At 54.6% G+C, this 10,912-nt stretch overlaps 1 protein-coding gene across 1 annotated transcript in view; it reads left to right on the top strand.

Annotated features, from left to right (window-relative positions):
- The first annotated feature begins 6 nt into the window (after positions 1-6).
- FTH1 (ferritin, heavy polypeptide 1) overlaps positions 7-10,912 on the top strand; it is a 54,407-nt gene continuing 43,501 nt past the window's right edge. The window contains exon 1 of the mRNA XM_009334560.1: positions 7-167. The gene's annotated coding sequence lies outside the window, so the exon portion shown is untranslated. The remainder of the gene's footprint in view (positions 168-10,912) is intronic.

Genomic DNA, 10,912 nt, shown 5'->3' with positions numbered 1-10,912 from the left:
GCTCGGGCCCCCCGCCGCCGCCGCCACCACCACCACCGACTGACCGGGGGGGGGCCCCGGCAGCGCCCCCTTCGCAGGTGCGCCAGAACTACCAGCAGGCCGGCGAAGCCGCCATCAACCGCCGGATCAGCCTGGAGCTCTGCGCCTCCTACGTGTACCTCGGCCCGGTCCCTGCTCGCCTGGAAGCCAGGCAGTGTCATCCCAATGTGCAAAAAGGGCGTGAGGGAAAATCCAGAGAACTGCAGACCTGCGAGTCCAACCTCAGTGCCTGGAAGAATTACGGAGAAGGTTATACTGGGTGCTGTTGAAAGGCGTTTAAAGAATGACGCAGTCATGGGGCACAGTCAGCGTGGGTTCAGAAAGGGAAAGTCCTGTTTAACTGATTTGACATCCCCATCCTGTGATGGTCGCCTGCCTCGTGGACAAAGGGAAGGTGGTGGATGTGGCTTTTCTGGATTTTAGTAAGGCTTTTGATACTGTCCCTCACAGCGTCCTTCTGGACAAGGTGTCCACCTGTGAGACGAGCTGGTTCACGGTGCGCCGGGTGAAGAACTGGCTGAAGGGCAGAGCTCAAAGGGTTGTAGCGAGTGGAACCGCATCTGGCTGGCGACCGGTCGGGGTTCAATTCCAGGGCCGGTTCTGCTCAAGGTATTTATCAACGCTCTGGATGCGGGAGTGGAATGCCCCATTAGCAGGTTTGCTGATGATGCTGAACTGGGTTAGGGACAAGAGGCCTTGCAGAGGGATCTAGAGAGACTGGAGCACTGGGCTATGATTAACGGGACGAAATTTAACAAGTCGAAATGCCGGATCCTGCACCTGGGACGGAGTAACGCCGGGCACAAGTATAAACAGGGAGAGGAGTGGCTGGAGAGCAGCCCTGCAGAAAGGGACCTGGGGGTGCTGGTCGACAGCAGGCTCAGTACGAGTCAGCAGCGTGCCCTGGCAGCCAAGAGGGCAAACCACATCCTGGGGTGCATCAAACACAGCATCACCAGCCAGTCAAAAGAGGTGATTATCCTGCTGTATTCAGCAGTGGTGTGGCCTCACCTTGAGTACTGTGTACAGTTCTGGGCCCCACAATTTAAAAAGGATGTTGAGGTACTTGAATGTGTCCAGGAGAGGGCAACAAAGCTGGTGAAAGGGCTGGAAGGCATGTCCTATGAGGAGCAGCTAAGGACTTTGGGTTTGTCTAGTTTGGAGAAAAGGAGGCTGAGGGGGGACCTCATTGCTCTCTACCGCTTCCTGAGGAGGGGAAGTGGAGAGGGAGGTGCTGATCTCTTCTCCCTGGTATCCAGTGATAGGACATGTGGGAATGGTTCAAAGCTGTGCCAGGGGAGGTTTAGACTGGACATTAGGAAGTATTTCTTTACCGAGAAGGTGGTCAAACACTGGAACAGCCTTCCTAGAGACGTGGTCGATGCCTCAAGCCTGTTAGTGTTCAGGAGGCATTTGAACAACACCCTTAACAACATGCTTTAACTTTTGGTGAGCCCTGGATTGGTCAGGCAGTTGGACTAGATGACCCTTGTAGGTCCCTTCCAACTGGAACTATTCTATTCCATTCTATTCTATTCTATTCTATTCTATTCAGTGGTTAAGCATTGGAACAGGCTGCCCAGGGAAGTGGTTGAGTCACCATCCCTGGAAGTATTTAAAAGACGTGTAGATGCAGCACTTAGGGATATGGTTTAGAGGGGGCATGGTGGTATTGGGTTGATGGTTGGACTCGATGATCTTAGAGGTCTTTTCCAACCTTAACGATTCTATGATTCTTTCTCCCGGGCCAGGACCTAGAGGACACTGCTGTGCTGGGGCTACAGAGAGCCACTCTCAGGGAAGGCTTGGGTCACAGGTCGAGTTGAGCCAAAGGACCTGCCCTGCAGGGTGTAAAAATCTGACTGGCTGCAGAAGGAGCTGATGGCCTGTTCCTGCCACTGTCCCCTCTGGGTGTGGGGCAGTGCAGCTTTGGGGTGAGGCTGACCCCCATGCCATAGCCAGGGTGGGGCTAAAGAGGAGCTCCAGGAGGAGCAGCCAGCTTGCCCAGGCTGATCCTCATCACCTCATTCTCCTGCCGGGACAACACAGCTTCCCTAGTGCCCCTGCGCCTACCTTCCCTTTTCCATCCCCAATACACCCTGCCCCACTTGGCAGGGTGAGGCCCTTCACAGAGCCCTCTCAAGAACAAGTTAACATGTTTTTTTACAACAACAGAGCTTTTTTTTTTTTAAAAGCAGCAGCTGCACAACGCTTGGCCCTGCCACTCCACAGCAGGGCAGCTGTCATCAGAGGCAGAGCTCCCCAGAGATGGGGACACTTTCTTTTGCCGCTGGCAAATCTTCTACAGGACCAAGCAGAGAGTGTTGCCAGTCAGCTCCGCTGCAGTATCCTGGGCGCCATGGGCTTGGTGCAGGTGGCACGAGCACATGTGCCTGATGGCAGGGGCACTGCAGTGCTGCTGCAAGGATGGGCTGTACTGGCTGAGCGTCCCTTCTGAGCTGGAGGGTGTTAATGTGGGAGGTGGCACAGCCATCTGGGCTGGTATTCCCTGTGGGAGTCCAAAACAAGGCCATTGCCCTTGCAAGTCTGTGCTCCTGGGGATGTCCTGGGATCATTCCCCCCAGCGTGGGGAGCTCTTGGAGCTGCCAGAGCACTGCCTCCTTTAGGACCACCACCTTTGCCCTTCATGGCCTGCTTCAGCCCCACAGGGCTTGGATGCTGCAGCCCGCTCCATGCTGGTGGTCCCCTCCAGAGGGACTGCAGAGGTCAGGTGGTAGAAGCTGCCATCCGCGGTTCTGGCCTGTGCCTTGCAGCAGCCCCAATGGCCTTATAGGGCTCCTGGGGCTGGTGCCACAAAGCCTCCATGGAGGGTCCACACGTGAGCTCCTCAACAGAGCTCAGGCCTCAGGTCTGTAGCAGGGAACACTGTGACGAAGCCTGGGGCGACCACAGTGGACGCTTGCCCTGCCAAGGCCTTCGCCACCCTCCGGGGTGTCCTGAGGGCTGCACCCGTGGTGGTCATGTCCATCTCGTCGCTAGAGCTGGACGTGCTGGGCAGGGGGCTGGCCTCCAGGGATGCCTGGCCGCCACCCTCCCCGAGCACGGGGTCGTAGAAGGGGACAGGCGCCGGGCGGGAGCTCGGTGTCGTGGGGGCCCCCGGGCAGGTGAGGGATGCCCCAAGCTGCTGGAGCGTGTCCTGGTCTGGCTGGATGAGGTGCTTTAGTTTCAGCAAGGGGGGAGAGGCGCTGCATGGCCCCAGGGGCCCGGCCCCTGCCCGCCCCACTTTGGGCTGTGACCCATGCAGCGTTTCCGTGGACTGCTGCACTGCCACGGGGAGCCTCTGCAGCTTTATCTCCAGGCATTTTCTTGCTGTATGCATCCAGAGTTTGCCGCGCACCTCCAGGCTCAGCTCCAGCCTTGAGAAGACGACAGGCGCTGCAGCACGGGGCCGGCTCCTGTCCTCGGTGTCGGCCTGGCCCCCGCCCCGGGTGGTGAAGTCGCTCTGACGGCCGACTTCTTCCTTTGGCAGGACGGAAGCTGATCCTGCCGCTGGTCCTGCTTCTGGTCCTGCTGCCCCGTTGTCCAGGCTGGGAAGGGCTGGGGGGGCCATGGCTAAGCCGAAAGGCCACAGGCACTCCTCGTCGGGTGGCGGCAGGTCCCTGTCCAGGCGAAGGAGGCTCTCGCTCACCACGTTCCCCAGCGTTGGTGGTTGGCTGGCTGGCTCCTCCTCAGAGCCGTGCGGGCTGTGCGGCTCCTGCCGTCCCTCCCCGGGGTACTCCACCGCGCTGGCCTGTCCCAGGGCCCGGGGCCCCCACACGCTGTGCTCCTGGGGGAGCTGCAGGTCCGGGGGAGCCAGCAGCGGTGGAGGGCACAGCGCCAGCAGAGGCAGGGGCTCCTTGGTGGGGTTGGGGTCCCCCCCCACCCTACGGACTTCCTTCTCTTTGATGTTGTCCGCAATGGCGTTTGCCTTCGTGCACAGCCCGCGCCGTGGCAAGGGTTGGCTCTGCCCTGGCGGGATGACCTTCGGCAGGACACGGCAGCCCTGCTGCTGTGCCGCTCGCTGCTGGGACAGCTGCACCGGCACGGGCAGGGTCTCCAGCTGCTTTTCCAGTGCTTTCCTGGCCTGGTCCATCATCAGGGCCAAAGAGACTCTGCCGACACGCGCGGGTCCGAGGGAGCGGGTAGAGCTCGTCTCCAGGGGGGCTCCTGCGTCTCGAGTCAGGCACATCTCTCTCAGGCTCTCGGGGGGACCGAGGCTCTCAGAGGAGCCGGAGGAGCTGCAGTTGTGGCAGGACAGCTGGCCCTGCTCCACCAGCTCCTCCAGGTCCTGCCACGCCGCCCGCCAGGTGCCAGCATCCAGTGTGGCTGAGGCCCCGGTCCCAGCCCATGCTGACAGCACCAGCTGCTGCAGCTCCTGGGCAGCCTTGATGCAGTGGGTGCAGCTGGGGCTGCAGCGCCAGGGCCCGCACAGGGGACCCGCAGGACCACCTGCAAACCAGGGAGGGGTTGCCCGAGCTGTGGAGCAGCGGGGACACTGGGATCACCCAGGGACAGCCCAGCCGGGCTGCTCCGCACCGGGGCTAGGCTGCTCTGAGAGGCCCTGGCCTGGCCTGGGGACGCACCTGCGCAGCCCCAGGGGGACCCACAGGGGACTTACATGGCTCTGGTGCCACCGCTCGCCGCCTCCGTCTCCAGCGCCGCCGCCTCCGGCCGTCACCCTGCGGGCACAGGAGCGTGGCACGGTCACCCACCTGGGGCCAGCCCGTGCCAGCGCTGGCCCCAAGCGGCCCCCCTGGCCCCGAGCAGCCCTGTACCTGTGGGCAGTGGGCGATGGCGAGCAGGATGGCCCCAGCAACCAGGAACAGGATGCCGAGGCTGAGAAGAAAGCTGCCGTCGCTCATGGTGCAGGCTCCGCTATGGCCACGCTGTGGGATGGTGGCACGTGTCTTATAACGCTGCTGCTGCGAGGTCACAGCCCTGAGAGTGGGGACACCTCAGTGACGTCACAGCCCCACGTCACCCCAGCGCTCCCCTCTGCTGCGGGTGCCGCCCGGCAGTGCAGCCACCCAGCACAGGAGCCTTGCAGAGCCCCGAGTGGTTCCCGGGCAAAGCGCTGGACGGCTTCAGTTGCACGTGCTCTTCCTGACCATCTCCAGCGTGTCCCATGGGAGCGGCCCTGGCCTCAGAACGGGTCCGTGGTGCCCTGTATGAACAGCCACACGTTTCCAAAGCCGCTTGCTTTGCTGGTTGGTCTTCACTTGCAACCGAGACCCGTAAACTAAAAACATCTGACTGAGATCCCCAGTAGGACTTATTTTGTGACCTCACTGAGCTTGCTTGCTTGGCAGGAAGGCGCTCGCTCTGGTACACCAGGATGAACCTGCTATTTCTACGGCATTTCACAGAGGAGATGGGAACTTGATGTGACTCTTCTCTTTGGGATGACGAATTCATACCTCCTGTGAAATACGCCCTCTAACTTTATGGCCAAGCAGCAGTGGCAAAATAAGGTTGACACTTCAGATTCCTTTACTGTCTGATGCTGTAGTTATTAGCTTGGCTTCTTTGGGACATAATGCTGTGCATTATGCTGAACATGCACACATATGCGCACGTATTTTTGTGTTCTCCTAACAGTAAGAGCTAGCGGCCTATTTCAGTCCAGCTTGGTGTGGGATAAGGTCTCACAGGTACATGGCTTTTTGAAGGGCTCATGCATAACTCTTCCTCTTGATTGTCCAAGAGTGCTTCAACGCTGGAGAATGCAGCCAGAAAACATTGGAAATTACTCTGGCTTTGACATCCCAGGTGGGGATCATCTCACTTAACTTCACATGTCCACTCCTTAGGTAGTACTCTCTACGTTAGGATGAGGTGGCTTCTGGGGACACTTTAGATATCAACATGCAGGTGAGACAAATCTCTCTTGTTTTGCCTAAGAGCAGAGTTTCCTCCATTTGAATTATGGCTGCATTATTTTTTCCCCATAGTTGTTGCACTTAATTTGGGTCATTTTATATGACAGTACACCGGGGTGTAATTGACTTTCCTCTGGAGAAAAAAAAAGAAAAAAAAGGAAGCAAAACAAAACAGTGGAGTAGGTGGTAATTGCTACTTCTGGGCATGAGATATCTCTAGAGACTCATGGAACACCAGGGACAGATTTCAAAGGCAGAAATTGTCCATTAGAGATCTTCAAGATGACAGAAACTGTTGGGCAAACTGGAGTGTGCCTTGCTTTCATAGGACCTGAATAAATCCCAGTGCGCTCTCACACCTGCAGGATGGCTCTCGTGTTGGAATAATACCTCAAACTAACATAAACTGTGAACTGAATTTCCAGAGTCTGAGTTTACCCAACATTCGCATCCATACACCCAGCATAATGTGCCTTCTGCGCTCTTTCTCCACAACAGGTTTGTACCAACCTCCCAAGCCCTCATGTACCCAACGTCCCAACCCACCATTTCACACCATAATTCTGATACTTATGTCTATTGTTAGCTTAACGGAATGTACCAGCAGGGACTGAGAGCACACTGGAAGAGGGTAATCAACCTTCCAAGCTCAGATGGAGACTGCACATAAGAGCAGCCAAACGCCTAAGAGCACAAGCTAGGAGAGCCAACCGTATGAAATTTAAACCAGAGCAAGTGCCGGATTCTGCACCTGGGAGGGGGTAATCCTGGTTATACATACAAATTGGGTGATGAGAGGCTGGAGAGCAGCCCTGTGGAAAGAGATCTGGGGGTTTGGGTTGATGGCAAGTTGAATATGAGTCAACAGTGTGCCCTGGCAGCCTAAAGGGCCGATTGTGTCCTGGGGTGCATCAAGCACAGCATAGCTAGCCGGTCGAGGAGGGTGATTGTCCCGCTCTACACTGCACTGGTGCGGCCCCACCTCGACTACTGTGTGCAGTTTTGGGCGCCTCAATATAAGAAGGACATCAAACTATTAGAGTGTGTCCAGAGGAGGGCGACCAAGATGGTGAAAAGTCTTAAGGGCAAGACTTAGGAGGAGTGGGAGAGGTCACTTGGTTTGTTCAGCTTGGAGAAGAGAAGGTTGAGGGGGGACCTCCTTGCAGTCTACAACTTCCTCAAGGAGGGCACTGGAGGAAGTGCTGATCTCCTCTGGTGACCAGTGATAGGACACGAGGAAATGGTATGAAGCTGCATCGGGGAAGTTCAGATTGGACATTAGGAAAAGGTTCTTCACTGAGAGGGTGGTCGGTCACTGGAACAGGCTCCCCAGGGAAGTGGTCATGGCACCAAGCCTGTCGGAGTTCAAGGAGGGTTTAGTTTTAGGTAGTCCTGTGAGGAGCAGGGAGTTAGACTCAATGATCCTTATGGGTCCCTTCCAACTTGAGGTACTCTATGATTCTATGAAATCAGGATGGATGGGCAAGAGGGCACTCAGCGTGTCCCTCGAAGCCTCTGCAGGAGCATGTCTACCAGTGATGGACATTGTCAGCCTCTCCTGCAATCTACCTGACAGATTACCCTATCCTAAAAACTGGTCGTTTCTATCAAATATAATTCTTCTTGGGCAATTTAACCCTTATTTCTTCTCTTCACAAACAACAAAGACTTATTTATTCCCTCTTTCTTCAGGTCCCTTTATGTACTCAGGAACTCTTACGTATTTTCCCCTTCAACTTCTCTTCCACAGAAGTTTGCAGCCTCGTGTCTTTATTCCTTTGCCTGTCGGCGAGATTTTCTAGACTTTGATCGTTGCTGTTGCTCTCTACGGCACTCGTCTTTTTGGAAGCATTGCACATAGTGCCAGACATCACACTTCAGGCGAGGCATTGCCAGTGCCAAGAAGACAAGGAGATGTCAGTTCACATCTCTTGCTCAGTAATGCTATTTGTATACACCATTCTAAGATGTTTAAGTCCATTTTCAAGCTTGGTTTAAATGCCTCCTGAAAACTGTAACCTGCTAGGTCATTTAGCCTCCAAATACATTGTTCTTTTGTCAGCTTTGTCTTTAATCCATTACTAGTCTTCTGAACACCATAGCCATCATTCAACAAAGTCAAATAGCAACAGATATAGGTGAGCTTAACAGCTGAATTACTTGGGAATCCATATAACTTACAGAGGGTGTTCTTTTTCCTTCAAGTATTTGGACAAAGAGCGGTAGCCAGTTTTATCCTTCCTTGATGTCACTGGTTGTGGGGTCACCTAAAGACTCCCCACTTGGATGGCAAAAGAAAATCCCTACACCCATGTCTAAGGAGCTACTTAAAAGTGGCTCGATTTTTTTTTTTTTAAAGTGGTTCCTTGATGCTGTGAATGAGTAAAAATCTCAAGAGAATGCCGCAAAATCATGAGAGCAGGTTAAAAAAAAAATCACTAAAAAGAAAATATTTTAAGAATTAAAAATAATTGGGAATAAGAGCTTATTCCTATTCACTTTCTTTGTAAGTCTAGAGTTAGACAGCTCAGTAGCCATGCCCTGGTAGTCCTAGGAGATAATCTTGTAGGGCTGGAGATTGCTTTTCTATAGAAATGGGATGTAGGGCTGGAAACGTCTCTGAATCATCTTCAGCCCTTGTGGGCAGCTCTACCAAATCGTTCTTTTCAGGAGCTAATCTAGGAGTTAGTTGCTTGCCACCTACTTTCTTACTGCATAGCTTGAACCAGCCGTGCTGTGCTAAATGGTCAATTTTCTTCCTTGCCAGATGGCATCCAAACACTATATATGAAGTTAAAAAAAGGTCATACAGTGCGGGGAGAGGTGCCCGCCCGCCCAGAGTGATGCTCTGGAAGACAGGGGACTTCTGGCTCTGGGAAGAACTGAGCGTGAGCTCTGGGAAGATGGTTGGCTCCTGGGAGGCTGGCTGGGGCAGCCGGGAAGCAGACCTGAAGCTCTGAAGGACAGAGGGAGACTTTGCTAAGGCTTCTTAGTTTGCCCAGAGAGGTTGTAGACAGCCCATCCCTGGAAACATTCAAGGTCAGCTTGGACGGGGCTTTGAGCCACCTGATCTAGTTGAAGATGTCCCTGCTCATTGCAGGGGGGTTGGACTAGATGACCTCTAATGGTCCCTTCCAACCCAAACCATTCTATGATTCTGTGATTCTGCAGAGCCCGAGTGATCTGTGAAATCCAAAAGATGTGAAATCTACCTGGAGCGGAGACTCCAGGTACACGGGATTAGCTCTGTAAGACAAGAAGACAGTCAGGCACTGGAAGAGGGGCCCAGCCTCCATTCTTGGAGGTCTTCAAGACCGGACTGGAGAAATCCCTAAGCAACATGATGTGAACTCCATGTTGAATCTCTATTAAGCAGGAGTTTGGAAGCAGAGGCATCCCGAGGTCTTTCCAACCTGAGTCTGTGAGCAGCCTGATTTCGTGATCAGTTCTGACCATGCTGAAGAGCCAGGACCTTTGCACAGACATGTGTAATACGTGATGTGGAAACAGTAACGCTAACTCAGCCAGCATGTTGAATGAGATGTGCTGCTACATCCATGCATCCAGGCAGGATGCTTCGCTATTCCGCCAATGCTCTCTGCTGGCACGAGTATGGCAGAGCAGCTCCTGGCCGTGCCTTCTTCTTGGCCGTTGGAGTGTTTTCTGCTTACCATGCCTCTTCGCTTTAATTTACCGTACCTCTTTGCTTTAACAGATGCTCTCAGGTGCCTCCTGTGCATCCCTTCTCCTGCTGTTTGCAGCGATTGTATTGCTGCTGCCAGGGAGCCCAAGAGCTCAGCAGCTCCAGGGGCCCTTCCCGGTGGAGCTGAGGGACAGATAACTGCTCCCCTTTCCACGCCATGGCCCCAGGCAGGCAGAGAAGGAAGGAAGAAATGCCACAGAAGAGAAGCCCTGACTGAATTGCCACTTGCTCTCTGGCCAACTCTCTGTTGGCGTAAGCTGGTGCCTACCAAAAGGCTACGCAAGCCAGCGATGTCCTCCATGGAAGGAAAATGGTCCTCCCTAGATGACAACATCCTGAAGGGAGCGGACCTGCAGGACAAGAAGGGCTCGGTGCTAGTCCCAGCCTTTTCCCCAGCTGGTGTGGTGCCGTGGGGCTCTGGTGTGGGGCTGTCCCTGGGTGCACCCAGGGTGCTCACTTCAATGTCACAGAGGCACACCCACAGCCCCCAAAGCTGCTGCTTATTCTGCAGGGGCTTGGCAGGAGCTGAAGCCACCAGTGCTTTCCCTGGGGACATAAGGCTGTGAGTTGTGTGGACACCAGAGCTAACAGACGGCCCTTTCAGTCTCCCCAAGAGAGCTGAGGGACAGGGCTGGCTCTGCAGCTCCTCCAGCAACCTCAGGCCGGTCTATGGTCAAGTGCATCCTCACAGGCAGATATTGGGGCTCATCCCACTTAGGTTTGGACATCTAACTCTAAGGTCCTAATGTCCCCTTCCCCAGTCTGAAATGAGAAGTTATGAACTCCCCCAAGCCTGCCAAGACCTTGGCCTGCGTGAACTGTGAATTCACTAGGACTGATAGCATTTTTCACAACATTTAGCATTTTTAACATATTAATGTTATTCAATACCCTATCAAAGTGAATTGGCTTTAAGCAGCAGCCTGTCTCAGGGAGATGCAAGCCTGCAACGCAGCAGCAGACAGGACTATGTTTTGACTTGTGCAGGGGAAGGAGCTGGAGGGTAAGTGTCGGGATGAGCCTTGGATGGCTGCAGATCAAGCCATGCTTTTACTGATAGAGTTGGCTATGGAGGAGACCGCCTCACAGACTTCAGCCCCTCAGGCAGCAGAAAGCAACTGAGAACCACCAGCACAGCTAGCATCTGTGAACTGGGGGTAGTTCATGTGGGTCAGGACCATGATGGCAACAATAGGTCGTAGTGGCCCTGATGAGCCTCATCTGGTTTCTTCTTGCCCTGCCACATGCACACTCACCCCCTCCCATAGACTAGGACCCCCCATTTTAGGGG

Source organism: Pygoscelis adeliae, unplaced genomic scaffold (genome assembly GCF_000699105.1).
Source record: "Pygoscelis adeliae isolate BGI_AS28 unplaced genomic scaffold, ASM69910v1 Scaffold171, whole genome shotgun sequence".
Classification (NCBI taxonomy): Eukaryota; Metazoa; Chordata; class Aves; order Sphenisciformes; family Spheniscidae; genus Pygoscelis; species Pygoscelis adeliae.
The sequence above is the reverse complement of the archived record's forward strand: the minus strand, read 5'-3'. Positions and strand labels throughout refer to the sequence as shown.